Source organism: Lissotriton helveticus, chromosome 2_1, assembly GCF_964261635.1.
Source record: "Lissotriton helveticus chromosome 2_1, aLisHel1.1, whole genome shotgun sequence".
NCBI lineage: Eukaryota > Metazoa > Chordata > Amphibia > Caudata > Salamandridae > Lissotriton > Lissotriton helveticus.
In genome coordinates this window covers 513,421,901-513,437,234 of record NC_136059.1, presented here as the reverse complement: position 1 = coordinate 513,437,234, position 15,334 = coordinate 513,421,901, and the positions used below count along the sequence as shown (strand labels likewise).

Below are 15,334 nucleotides of genomic sequence, written 5' to 3'. Positions count from 1 at the left end.
CTGTTTGCGTTCTGCAGCATATCAACACAGTTAAAAGGCCCATCGTTCACTCCACTTCTGGCAGTCATCAAAGCAAAACTACTTCCAACTATTGCCTATGGAAGCGTAGTCCATCACGGAAACAGTGCACCAATTCTAGACAAAATACAAACACGAGTGTACAAAAGAGTATTTCGCTTGCCTCACCAGCTGCTCAGGTACGCCTAGAGTTCGGATTACAGCATCAATCACTCCATAAAAGATATGAAACAATTACATTTTGGTACAAAATATGGCTTAATCGTGACCTAGAAATCAACTCGGCACTCTGGGAAGCCTTGCAAAACGATCCAAAATCACATTACGCGAAGTACCTAAATGCTTCTTTGAAAATAACCAAGATGGCAGATCTCTGGCAACGGAAACTACCCTGGACATCATTCTAGTTGATTATGAAAAAAGCAGCAAAATCGCATTCACTAATCGAAGACAAAGCAATTTTAAGTCGACGTGAGCACGCATGGATGGTCTTACAAACCTATACAAGGTTTGAGCCAGCAGCATACCTGGCTTCACTTTCCCGCCTCATCTAAAAACCAAGGGCCTCATTTATGAGGCCTTGCGTCAGTTTTGCGCTTCCGATGCATCACTTTTTGTGACGCATCGGCGGCGTAAAACATGCATCTAAGCAGTTGCGTCTCTTTGTAAACCCCTGCGCTACATTATACCTGTGTCAGGTATAATGTATGCAGGGGCGTTCCCCTGCAAAAAGCCTCTTAGAAGTGACGCAGTGAAATCTATGAGATTTCACTGCGTCACTTCTAGGACGCCGTTGCGTCAAAATCTTGCGCCTGCCTCACAGCAGGCGTAGGACTGACGCAGGCCCTTTCACATGGGGCTTGCACTTTCACATGGGACTTGCCCATGTGAAAGTGCAAGCGTCATACATTAAATATGATGCATCAGTGCGCACTGAGAAGTGACGCATCGCTGCTTTCACGCAGCGATGCGTTATTTCACATAAATGAGGCCCCAAGTACTTGGAGTTGCGTATGGGGAAATAGCCTTCCAATGCTGATCAACCGATTTGGAGGACCCCCTGCCCAAAAGATTGTAACCTATGCGGAGCATCCGTACAGGGCTTTATACAGCTGATATGCATTTGCCCGTTGTTAGGGTGTTGCCGCCGGGATTTGCTTCAGAGTAAGTTTAATGAAAGAGGTATCCGTATCTGCAGATCGGCAATACTAAAAAACCTGGACTCAAAGGACCCACAATTAATTTGTCAATTAATTAAATTTTTAACCTATTTTGAGAATTTAACGAAAGAATAATATAGGTTATAATCATAATTCAGCAATTCTTGCTGTTTTTTTTTTTTTAAAGGCTTATATTTTGTAAATTGAAATCAAATTTTAAATGTGGTATTATTCGTTTATATCTATTCTATAATAGCACGTGAAGCAAATATATTTTATGCTTTGGAATAGTGTAATGGTTTTAATTAACTACACAATAAAGAATTTTCTATTCTGTTTCTTAAAAAGCAATACAAATCTATTTAAAATAAAAATTGTTATGTTCTTGATTGTTCCTGTGTGCTTTTCTGTGATAGATACTGGTCACGGACTCAGTTACTCTCTGCAGGGGGTGGGTCCTACTCTGTTTCTGATCTTGAAAAGTCAGTAAATAACATTAACAAAAAACGTATCGAGTATCTTTGTCACAGCAATAGCGCATGCATCTTGCAAAGTTTAACCTTTTGTTGGCATAGAAGGAGAGGTTCCAATAGGCTATTCTTTTAGGTGATGTGGTGTCAGTGACCGAGTTAATGCGGTTAGCCCTTGGTAGACATATGGCGCTGGGTGTGGATCCTGTATAACTTGCGAGGAACCTAAAGAAAGTAAGCAGGGTGACTCAGGGAAAAGCTCGTAGGAAATTGCATTCGAATGCACTTCTGTCGAACAGTACCCCCGGAAGAGGCTACAAGGTTTGGGACACGTGAGTGATTGTAACTTTTTCTATAATGGAAGTCAGGAATATGTGGCATGCTTTAACATGTATTCTAAGTGCGGGTGCTATGGTGGCCTCTTACAATTAATTTCAGATAAAACGAAAACGGATAACTACCAGTAAAATTTTGACCGAAGAATGCATCAATCTTGTGACCCACTTGCTTTATCTATCATTGTACACTTCTTGTAATTATATTAGACAGAATTTTAAAGATGACTTAAGCAAAATCTTGTGATCGCTGGGTAATTTTTAACTGAAATATGAAAAGGAATGTTATTAGAAATCAGCAAAGCAATCCCTATTATTTACATAATGTTAAGGTGCTCTTTTTGTGCATTTAAGCACAGTGCTACACGCACGCCGCACACACCCACACCCACACATAAACACATGCACTACAGTTTACTCGGGCAAAGATATGTATAGTCGGCTCTCAGGTCGTTCCCAGCAGTACTTGCCAGCAAGATATACTATTCAGAAACATCCAGCAGTGTACATGAGACGGAACATCTGACATACACCAACACAGCTCATACATGCCACATAGCCAGCAATACCATGCCTCAATGATGATCTCTAATCGTCAGGAAAGGGGCCTAATTCTGTACAAAAAGATGCATCAACTGGTAAAATTGCTGAGGCACTCCATGACTGCACCATAATCACATACCCACAACTCATTTACATGACACTCCTCTCAACCAGAAACCGACCAGAACACAATACTCATAATAGATCATCACAGGGAAGCTCAGACTCTGGTCAAACCGTACAGAACTAGAACCAGGTTACATGTAGAATCCATAAAAGCAGTATTAAATGGAACAGAGTTTTAAACATTGCACTTATAAAAACATTGCAAAATAAAAAGATCATTACTATTACCTCGATTTTTCAATGTTTACGTGCAGCCCATGGCACATGTAATCTAACGGGTCCAACTGAAATGCTAAATGTATGTGGCCAACATTCATGTGCACACACAACTAGGAAAATCCCAAAAGTGTTCAATGCCGAAGGCACATGTACTATTAGATAGAATACAGTTTACAAACTGTAGTTGGTTTAACCCAAATCATCAGCACGTACATTCTACCTTATTTAAGTGCTTGCCATTTAGTGCAGTTGAGCCTGACGTTAGACAACCAACCTGGCAGTCACTGCTGTAAGAGCAACTGGCTTGCTTGTGAAAGCAGGGTATTTTTTGTGTTATCTGGAGCTTTGTGAGCTCAGGCTCATCTCTGCTGTCTTCCTGAGGTTGGTGTTGATTACATTCCTTCCGATCTTAGATGTGTTCTTTTTTTACAGCTCAGGTGCACTTTTTATACTTATCATGACCGATTGAAACACAGAAGACCACAGCTTGCACGCTTGCTCATGAGTACAGCATTTTTCTGGAAACCAAATAAACATTTTAGGACAATAAGGACCAAGTCCAACATTATTTAAAAGTTGCCTTAGCTCTCAAGTAACTTAACGCACTGAGTGATACTATGGCCTTTCTGTGCAGCATTTATACTGTTGCCTTTTTTTTACAATAGTGATGGTTATTTCAATATCAAAAGGAGATTGTTATCAGCGGTGAGCAGTAATGTTATGTTATGTTATGCAGATTTGTAGAGTGCACTATCCTGGCACTGAGCAGGTCATTGGCGTAACAAAACTTGATTCCCCTCCCTCCACCCCCCGTCCCCCCGCCCCCCGCAAGAACAGTGAATGTAAAAATTCAGGCCAAAGGATCAAAATTCAGGACAGAAGATCAGAATTCAGGACAGAAATTCTGGACAAAGGGTAAATTTTACAGACACATCAGAGGAGGTAGCACAATCTAAATCTATACTACTATTATAAAGAGAGAACTGTGTCCTTTGAGCCAGGTAAACTCGAAAAGTACACAACCAATCGCAACGCCCAATACAGCGTTGGAAAGGGGGGGTCCTGTAGATGGACATAGGCTATAAAAAAAATAAAAATAAACGTTATTTAAAAAATAAACAATAAAAAAAAGTAGTCCCTAAGAAGTAGCGCCGGCCGTGTGAGCAAACAATGTGGACATGCGTGCTGATATCATCTAGCGTGGGGAGGAGCGGCGGACAGCAGCAGTGAAGTCGGGCTGAGATAGATGAAGCGCGGGGAGGAGCGGAACGTGTGCGGCTGACTGAAGCAATGGGAGGAGGCGGAACGAGGAGCGGTGAAGTCGGGCTGAGGTAGGTGCGGAACGTGTGTGGCTGACTGAATCAATGGGAGGAGGCGGAACGAGGAGCGGTGAAGTCGGGCTGAGGTAGGTGAAGCGCGGGAGCGCTGGGAGGAGGCGGAACGTGTGCGGCTCAGTGAAGTGCTGGGAGTAGGCGGAACGTGTGCGGCTAAGTGAAGCGCGGGGAGGGGTGGCCCGTTAGCGCGGGGAGGAGCGGTGAACTGTGTGCGGATGATTGGGGGCCATGAAGGTGGCGGTTCAGCTGATTGGGGGCCCTGAAGGTGGCGGTTGCGCTCCAGGGGACCCCCGGACAACGTCGGGACGGGCTGCGGCCCTGAAGCAGCCTTTTGCTCCCGGACAACGTCGGGACGGGCTGCGAGTATTACATAAGTAAATAGACAACCAACACAAGTACAAGTCAAAATAAGTTTATATTAGGTTGAGACAACCTTGCACTGCTTCTATTATGTGTGAGTGGAAACACCTGCAATTACATATCCTCCCCCCAAAAAAAATTTGGAAAAAGATCAAAAGCTGAAGGCTTTGCAGATCTTATACGCACCCTCTCCCCCATTGAAAAAAAAACATCCGATCAATCATCGCGAGTAGGGGGGGGAGCGGAGAGTAAGCATGAAAATAGTATCAGCACAAATGCATAAACTTTGCACTATTAGAGCAAAATAAATAAATAATAAAGGACAATTAGGCCGACATACAGAATAATAATCAGCCAATAGCAGCCTGTGAAAGGTGGGGGAGGGGCTGCTACAGGATACTGATCACAGCAGGAGCGCGAGCTGGTCCCTGCAGTGAGATTTACAGAACTCTCAAACTGCTTGCAGGGGGCAGCTCACTCCAATGTCTGGAATTACAGACAAAAGGCGTCTGTGAAAGAATTCTTCACGGACAAGAGGCCCAAATACCGGGCAGTCCGTGAAATTTACGGATGGTTGGTCACCTTAATTACAACCTCCTTCCAGGCTCCTGTGTGTGAGGAGTACAGTCCTCTAGTTACAACCTTCCCCAAGGCTCCTGTGTGTGAGGAGTATGGTTCTGTAGTTACAACCTCCCTCCAGGCACCTGTGTGTGAGGAGTACAGTCCTGCAGTTACAACCTACCCCCAGGCTCCTGTGTGTGAGGAGTATGGTCCTGTAGTTACAACCTCCCTCCAGGCACCTGTGTGTGAGGAGTACAGTCCTGTAGTTACAACTTGCCCCAGGCTCCTGTGTGTGAGGAGTGCAGACCTGTAGTTACAACCTCCCCCAAGGCTCCTGTGTGTGAGGAGCACAGTCCTGTAGTTGCAGCCTCCCTCCAGGCTCCTGTGTGTGAGGACTACAGTCCTGTAGTTACAACTTCCCCCAAGGCTCCTGTGTGTGAGGAGTACAGTCCTGTAGTTGCAACATCCCTCCAGGCTCCTGTGTGTGAGGACTACAGTCACGTAGTTACAACCGCCCCAAAGGCTCCTGTGTGTGAAGAGTACAGTCCTGTAGTTAAAGGCTCCTGTGTGTGAGGACTACAGTCTTGTAGCTAGAAGCGCCGCCCCGAGGCTCCAGTGTATTCTATCAGTCTTCAATTTATCAATTCAAAGATGCTGGCCTAGAGGAAAGCCTATGTATATGCTTAAAAAAAGGTGAAATATGAAAAAAGAATTCTTTCATTTAATCTTTACCTGGTTTAAAATGTCTTTATGAATCTGTGGTCCATTTGGAGGTTTTGCAACTGTAGTGTTTCGTGAATTCTAAACAAATATGATCATATTACACCTATTTTTGTCTTTTGACATGAGAAAACTTGAGTGCAAAGTTTTCATGAAAATTAAATGTGGCTGTTTACGGTACTTCTCGGGGAGCCAAATTCCATACCTCACCTCACGAGGACATTCCAGTCTGGCTCCTTCATCTCAATATTCGAGTCTGTCTCAGAGGGATTATTTTATTTTCTGTCACTTAAGAGAGATCTTAAGGGACTGTATTCTGATTCAGATATAATGACATGATCTCCTTTTACGGTACAGTAGCTCAGTAGTTTGAGCCCCTGCAGCCAAGACCTGTACCTAACATAAAGGTCAAAGGTTAAAATGGTGAATGGGACTTGCTCATCCATTCAACCCTTCAAACTGAAGAGAGCTATGGCCATTGATTATGATTCCCCTTTTGTGGTTACTGCGAAATGTTTGGAGCATTCTAGAGTAGTCATTCAAAAACAATGAATTCTGGGAATTGTAGTTTTGGTTCACTTCAATCGCTCTATAAACATACTAGAATGTGGAGGATTCGTTAATAATACATGTATGTTTACAGGCCCTGCACTTTCCAAAACTACACTAAAAAGAACACTTTGCAATATTTGAGAGAGAGAGAGAGAGAGAGTGTATGTCTGGCTGCGCAGGGAGCGTGATGGGAAAGGGAAAGCTGTAAAGTTTTTTTTATACAAGTTCACTTTGCATCATGAGCTACGTAAGGGCTATTTGCAAACCATAGTTCTCAGTGTTCAAGTATCTTGCTTCATTGGTAGAACTGCTTAGCTCTATTCCTGATACAGTGTCACTCAAAGTGTCACAATGACGACATTAAAATATCACCCAATAAGCGCCCTAATGGCTCAAATACTTAAAGGCTATTTTAAAAAGAGCCTACTACAATTACATTCTAGGCTATTTTCTCCCTAATATATATTGCCAAAATAGACAGACACCTCATTCGGGAATAGATTGTGCTTGCAGCAAAAATAATCGCTAATTCTCTTACTCTACACTTACCTCTTCCTGGGGAATGAACGTAGATAGTGCCTTCGTAATGTTTTTAATCAATTTGGCATCAGAACGTGTCGCCAAGGAATTATTTTCTGTAAGAGGGGAGAATTTGCTTCTGTGACTGTAAGATTTGTTACATTTATGAACAGAACAGATAGGTTATTAATGGCAAAGAGTCATAATATAATGAGTATACTTTATCTATAAAGCGTGAGAGAAGGCCCAGAGATCAAAATGATTATTTTTCATGGTTTGGCTGGGAGCAAAATAAACCTTTGATGCTCTTATAGATGCTCTCACAGCAGGACCGAGAGCTGACCCCTGCTGTGAGAGTTATAGTACTCTCAGCCTGCTTGCAGGGGGCAGCTGACTGCAATGTCTGGAATTACAGACAAAAGACGTCCGTGAAAGAATTCCTCACGGACAACGGACAAGAGGCCCAAATTACGGGCAACCCGCGAAATTTACGGACGGTTGGTCACCATACCCGCAAGGTACATGGAGGGGCCCCCTTCTGGACTTATTCAGGAGCTCCCCGGTCAGGGTACTGTGCTAAGGGGGCTCCTGGATCTTTGGGGCCCCCCTGCACAGGTGGGGCTACGTGGGCCTATGTTATGCCACTGGAGCAGGTGTTAGTCAAACATGGGCTCATGTTGGACTTCTCGAATAGCCAACTTTTTTGCTTCTTGCAGAATTCAAGAAGCGAGGAAGATGAGGCTCGATCACCAAATCTGGTTTTCTGTATGTGTGGGATATGTGCAAGTAGGAGTACGGACCAACAGAGGTATTTAGAAGGTTTGTGAAAGCAGATGCGATTATTTAGGTTTGCTGGGCCAGTGTTATGTGGTGCCTTGAAAGTGTGGTTGAGGAGTTTCAATAATGCTCATTTGTGTATGGGGAGCCAGTGGAGCTCCTACAGGTATATTGTGATGTGAGTGCATCCTCGAAGGTTGAGAGTGGTTCTGACCTTTAAGTTCTGATTGGACTGCAGCCTTCCGGTGAGTTTTTTGTTGTCGTCGTAATAGAGGGTTTTGCTGTAGTCCAGCTTACTTGTGACAAAGGGGTGTGTGACTGTTTTCCGGGTGCTGATTGGTATGCATTTAAAAATGTTCCTCAGCATCTTCAGCATATGGAAGCATGAGGAGGTGACAGCGTTGAATTCTACGGTCATGTCGAGTTTGCTGTTGATGACGATGCATAAGTTCAAGGCATGGGTGGTAGGGGTGGATGTTAGTCTTAGCTCTGTTGGCCAACAGGTAGAGTCCCATGTTACAGCTCTGTTTCCGAAGATCATGATTTTGGTCTTGTCAGTGTTTAGCTTCAGACCGTTGGCCTTCATCCAATAGGTGATTTCAGTCGTGCAGGCATTGTACTTGATTTGGGTACTGGGTATATTATCCGTGAGGGAGAGACTGAGCTGTGTGTCATCAGCGTGGGAGAGGATGTTGATGTTTTGAGTTTGGATGATGCTGGCTAGAGGGATAATGTATCAGTTGAAGAGGGTTAGGCTGAGGGAGGATCCTTGCGAAACTCTGCAGATGAGGATACCGGTTTCCGAGGTGTACTGTGCCAGGCTAACTGGCTGGGTCCATTGAGTCAGGAAGGAGCAGATCCATCAGAGTGCGTGTCCTTTTATTCCGATTTCATATTCGAGATGCGGATGGGAGACCTTGTCAAACGCCTCGGAGAAGTCCAGGAGGATGAAGGCCTCTGTGTCACCTCTGTCCACAGTCATGCAAATGTAATGTAATGAAATGTAATGTAATGTAAGAGACATTTCTACCGCGCAGCTTTCACTCCAAGGTCATCCTTGGTGGCAGTTTCCGTGCTGTGTTTGGGTCTGAAACCAACCAAGTGGTGTCGAGGACTTGGTGGTCTTTGAGGCATTCGGTGAGGCATCTGTTGATAATTTCTCTAAAACCTTGGCTGAGAATGGTAGCAAGGAGGTCAGTATGTAGTTGGTAGGTTTCGAACGGTCCGTGGAGGGTTTCTTCAGTAATGGGCGGACAGTTGTGTGTTTCAACGTGTCTGGGAAAATCGTGGAAATGTTGGACACATTTGTAATCTGTGTGAGCATGGAGCTGATGGGTTGCAGTCCTCCGGCGTAGACGTAGTGGAGGCATGGGTGCAATGCAGCCCCTGAGTGAATGGACTTCATGGGGATGGCGGTATCTTCTGGGGTAATGAAAGGCCCTGGGAATAGCATTGCGTTTTTGGATAAGATCAGGAGGCCTTTGGTGAGGTCTGTTGGATCCGGTTGCGGGTTGAAGTGGCTGTAAATAGTGGTGATATTATTGCTGAAGAATTGAGAGAGATTGTTGGAGCGGTCCGGCAAGGTGGTGATTGAGTTGGAGGCAGCAGCTGGTGAGGTGAAATCCTTTACTATGGCAGATATTTCTCTGCTTCTATTGGTGCTGGTATCAATGCGGTCTGCCAACGTTTGGTGGTCCGTATCATTTGATGGTAGCGTCTCAGGGCAGATATGAACATGTTTCTACCTGCATTGTCCTGGCTCATTCTCCACTTGTGCTCCAGTTGTGTTTGCAGTAGTGGTATTTCATCAGCCAACTGTCCTGGGGTCTAGATCATGTTGTATTGCTGTGTTTGACAGGCCAGGGAGTCAGTGCAGGAGGTGTTCCAGTTGTTGAAATTCTTCATTGTTTTGGGGAGCCTGTTGCTGTGTTCGGTTTAGTGGGTATTGAAATCAGTGTCCCAGTCCTTGTCAGTGATGCTGCTCCAGTTTTGTCAGGCTGATCTGGGGTAAGTGCATGTCCGCTGGACTGGAATGGGGATGCTAAACTTGAGGAGGGCGTGGTCTGTCCAGCAGACTGGTGCGGGCTCCTTGTTTCAGATGTTTTCGAAAGGGGTGAAAATAGGGTGCAGGAATTGTCTGGGGACAAGGGAAGGTCTTGTTACTCATTGTGTGAGGCCCGGGATTCCAAGGTCTTTGATGAGTGCTTTTAGAGTTGGGGTTGGCATGGTCTTCCAGGTGGAAGTTCAGGTCTCCATGTAGAATGTAATTGCTAGCGTTGGGCTAGTGGTGCAACAAAGTCTGTGATTGTTTCTGTGAAGTTGGTGTGTGATTCAGGTGATCTGTAGCTGAGATGCTGTTTGGGGGAAGTTAGTTGTGACATGGAGCTTGAACAACAGGAGTTCAAAACTGGAGGATTATGTGTCTGTGGGGGTGGGGCAGTTGATGAATTTCATATGATTTATCCCAATTCCGCCTCTGCTATTGGGAAGTTTGTCCTCCTTGGTAAACTTGTAGCCAGAGGCATGGCTGTATCAATGTCGGATGCCGATGCCGATGCGAGGCTCTTCCTGGTTTCCGTGAGGAAAAGTAGGTCTGGAGTATTGTTGTGCAGGAGGTCCCAGATCTCTGTGGTGTGTTTGGTGAGTGAGTGTGTGTTGATGAGGATGTATGTGAGTGCGGAGTGTCGTGAGGGTTGTTGCAAGACAATGTGATTACAGGTGCATGGTGATTGCACCTAGGAAAACAAAATGTTTCACCAAGACACATTTACTGTTCAGTTCATCTGTCTGATTAGTCAATTCATTTGAATGCAGGCAGGTCCATCTCCCCTCCCACTCTCACTCCCCACTACCCCGCTCCCCCAACCGGTCTCACAGAACACACCACCTCCCCTACCTCAACCCCTCCTCCTTGCTCCCCCCCCTTCTCAGCCCCCACTACCCTCCTCTCACCCCCACTGTCTACAGCCTCCCCCATCCCTCAATTCACCTGCTCCGCCCCCCACCAGCACTCTCACCTATGCCTCCAACCACCCCCCTTCCCCATCCACACCCCCCACCCACAATCTCTCTCTCACCCATCGAATGGCACCCCACTCACTATTACCGCAGAGCCCTGCACCAACGCTAGCACATCCACCCCCCCCTAACCAGTTCCCTCTCCAGCTCCCCCATCAACCACTCGCCCTCGGCTCCCATCCCCTACACCATCCCCAATCCACCTCTGGACATGATTATATCCACCCTCTTACAAGTCAAAGAACATCTCCACACCATCAAAGATCTTCTTATCACACACACCAGACAACCCCTACCTACCACCGGCTCCTCACCCAACAAGTTCCCCATCCTCCCCACATACCCTCTCAAGCCATACTCCTCGCGTTGGCCCTCTATCCCCGCTCACAATCACACCCACCGCCCCCGTCGCGCCCTCAACTCCCTTTCGGACCACGACTTATACACCCTCCTTCGCTCATTTGGCCCTGGTCCCTTAAAACACACAACCACTACACACCTCCCCATTCCCACAATTCTCACAAATCCCCTTAGGCCCCCCACTCTAAGCAACAGAAGTTCCGTCCCCAATAATCTCAGAAAAGTCCCCCTCTCTCTAGAACACTCGACCACCCTTCTCACCCCCAGACTCAAATGCATCCTACTCAACTGTAGATCGGCCCGAGACACTCCTCCGACATCGCGGATCTCATCATAACAATGGATCTCGACCTAGCCATTCTGACTGAAACGTGGCTAACTGAAACTTCTACGCCTATAATGGACATACTAGTCCCCCCAACAACCACATCATTAGACTCGACAGGACCGGCAAGTTGGGCGGTGGAATCGCATGCATTTTTAGGAGCAACCTCTCTGTCACCAAAGTCACCTCCCCCTCCCTCACTTCCTGTGTACTCTTCTGCCTTGATATCTCCAGCGAGAGCAAACCTGTATGCTCTTTACATGTCATCTACCACCCGCCCGGGGACAACCTCACCTTCACCCAACAACTCATGGACACGATCTCATCCAATGCCGGTCGGCAGATCACTCAAATTTACCTGGGTGACTTCAATCTCCACTGGAACGATCAGAAAGACGCAGTGGTGAATAGTCTCAAATCCTTCCTCAATGCGCTTGACCTCACCCAAATCTGCAACAGCCCGACACATGACAAAGGCTCGATCCTCGACCTTACCATCGCCAATAAGGGCTTTACCCAATTGGGGTCGATCCAACCCTGTGACTGGTCAGACCACCACATTATCACTTTCTTCATCAACGAAAAAGTTAAACCTAACACGGCTCAACCCACCAAATCCAAGATCTGAAAAAGGGACATGAAGAATCTCAAACCTAACTCCCTGCCTTCTCACACTTGCAGTCTCCTCCTTCCCCCTGCGGGCGCCCCTGATGTTCAATCACTGACTGACCTTTACCTCGATTCTATGAACTCAATAATCAACGAAGCTGCCCCCCTGCAACTGAAGAGAGTCTCCACCAAGAATTCGAACCCTTGGTATGATGGCAGACTCAATGAAGACAGACGTGCTATACGAATGGCAGAGCGCACCTGGAGATCTGACCCCTCAGCACTGCACCTTAAAACGCTGAAGAACAAGAGAAATGCCTACTTTAGGAAAATCAAGCATTCGAAATCTGACTTCTTAAGCCTCCAGCTGGACCAAGCAAAGAACCGACCAAGAAAACTGTTCGAACTAGTCAAAACTCAAACCAAGATGCAACCTTTACAATCAAACAGCACAACAAGCAATATTCCACACTGTGAAGACTTTTCTGCTTTCTTTAAGCTAAAGACCGACAACATAAGAAGTGATCTCCTCAATGATGTAAACCGATACTCCAGCCCCATCAGCATGACTACCACTCACCCTAAAAACAACGCATCATGGACGTCATTCGACACCTACACTGAAGAAGCAATTCACAAACTGCTTGGCACCTTGAAGCCCTCTAATCACTTCACAGACCCCCTACCGGCTAATGCTGTGAAAGACTTCCCCCCCCCTGCTCCTCCCACTCTGGACCAAAATCATTAACAGCTCCCTTCAACAAGGACTCATCCCAGACTCCCTCAAGGTGGGGCAAGTCACACCTATACTCAAGAAACCTACAGCTGACCCGGCTGACCTAAACAATTATCGCCCTATCACCAATATTCCCACCTTGGCCAAACTACTGGAAAAATGTGTACAACTCCAACTGACAAAACACATTGATCAGTTTGACCTCCTCAACCCTCATCAATCAGGCTTCAGAGCGAAACACAGCACGGAAACGGCTGTGACGCACATAATTGATGACGCCCTCCAAATCCTTGATCTCAACGATTCCTGTCTCCTCATCCTTCTTGACCTCTCCTCAGCTTTTGATACTGTCAAACATGAGAACCTACTGGAGCTGCTAAATACCAGAATGGGTTTATCCGGGACTGTTCTCAAATGGTTCACTTCCTTCCTACATAACCGGTCTCAGAAGTTCAAGATCAACAACGTGCTGTCCTCACCTCTGCCTGTAACTTTAGGCGTCCCACAAGGATCCTCCCTATCCCCCACATTGTTCAACCTCGTCATGGAACCACTCACCACCTTGCTTCAAGCATCTAATGTACACTTCCATATGTACGCCGATGACACTCAACTTTATCTCAAGCTACAATCCCCGGAAGACATCAAGCTTCTGAACTCCACACTCAGAAACACCCAATCATGGTTGGCCGATAATCACCTCAAACTAAATGCTCTGAAAACTGAATTCCTTCTGATCTCACCTCCCACGAAAATTGCCATCACCCAAACCTGGCTCAATCACCTAACTGCGCTCAATGTCCAACCCACCATCGTGGAATCTGCGAAATCCTTAGGTATCACACTTGACGCCAAGCTCAACATGCAGCAGCACATTAGCAAAGCAACTAAAGGAGCAAACTTCCAAATCAACACTCTGAGGAAACTTAAACCCTTCTTCCCAGCTAAGGACTTCCAAAATGCTGTACAAGCCCTAGTCATCCCTCGCATAGACTACGGAATTGTGGCCCTTAGCGGACTCCCCCTTTCAACACCGCACCCCTAAGAGCCTCCTTGAACGCTGCCGCGAGACTCATCACTGGTTCAAGGAAACATTCGCATATATCCCCTGACTTAAAATCCCTGAACTGGCTGCCTTTTTAAGCCAGAATACAGCTGAAAATAGCCGTTATGACACACTCGGCTGTACACCACAAGTCACCCAGCTACCTCACTCAAAAGCTGACTGTATCTGGAGGCTCGAGATCCAATAGAAGTACAAAAAATCTACTCCTGAAACCTCGTAGATTCCGGAAGGAAAAAACATGCAAACGCTCCTTCTCAGGAATGGCTCCCAGGATCTGGAATGCACTCCCTCCTGAAACCAGGCTTATCTCCTCCACAGCACTTTTTAAGAAAGAGGTAAAAGCCATCCTTATGGCTAAGTTCACCTGAACTCTATTGTTGCTGGAACAGAGACTTTTGCACCGTTGCTGTAGTACTGGTTACCTGATTGTCTGTTGGTATTATATTTGTACAGGACTGATATCCTATTATGCTATTTCACTTACTACCGACTACTATATTGTACCCAATAGTTGGTCTAACCACCTTCTTGTTGCCCCTACCCCTTGTTTCCTGCAAGTTTTAAGTAAGAGGTAAAAGCCATCCTTATGGCCTAAGCTCACCTGATCTCTATTGTTGCTGGATCAAAGACTCTGCACCGTTTTGTATTATTAGTCACTTGATCGTTTACTGATATCATATCTGTACATGTTTGCTATCCTATTATGCTACTATATTGTACCCAATAGTGTATTAATCACCCTCCTGTTGCCCCTACCCCTGTCTCTGTAAAGCGCTCTGATATCTGCAAAGATCTTGTTCGCGCTATATAAAACTTTGAATAAATAAATAAATACAAATTTAGTTATTCACCTAGGAATTTGAAATGTATGTGTCACCACGTGTAAGATGACAATGTATTTGTTAAGTTGACATTCACCCTTGGGTCCCTTGCTCTGAAATAACAGATATTATTCAGGTACTCATTTTAGCAACCTCGGAGGAGTGAAAGGCTTATTGTCATCAAGTCAAGATTACATTCCTTGAGTGATTGAATTAATCTCCTGAGCCACCGGACTCTCTGCCTATCTTTATTTTATGTGTAATGCTATGTGGATCTTCTAAAGAAGCTGTTTTTTTGCAAACTAGATACTTCTTGGTACCTTGGACATCAGCATGATTATTTAGGGCCAGATTTAGAGTTTGGTAGACGTGTTACTCTGCCTGAAACGTGACTGATAAGGCGGACAGGATATCCACCACGTTGCTGACAGAGTAACTTGTTCATCATACTCTAAATCAGTACCGAATTATTTTCAAACAGTTATTTTTGTTAACCGAGTACACAGCATTTAAAAGGATGTCACTAATATATCCACCGAGTTTAGCTTTGCCACCGGGTACCCGAGTCCCTTGAACTGGAATGTGTTGTATTCAGGCTATGAATTCCACGTGCTGGCTTCATCTCCACCCCTGGTATGTTATGTTGTAAAGGTACTTAGTGGGACCATCAAGGCTCTCAAAGCGCTATGAGGAGCGAAAGAAGGT

The 15,334-nt window shown here is 45.6% G+C and overlaps 1 protein-coding gene across 1 annotated transcript in view; it reads left to right on the top strand.

Annotated features, from left to right (window-relative positions):
* Window positions 1-15,334, top strand: part of LOC144820131 (A disintegrin and metalloproteinase with thrombospondin motifs 6) — a 463,746-nt gene that overhangs the window by 49,846 nt on the left and 398,566 nt on the right. The gene's annotated exons all lie outside the window — the stretch shown is intronic.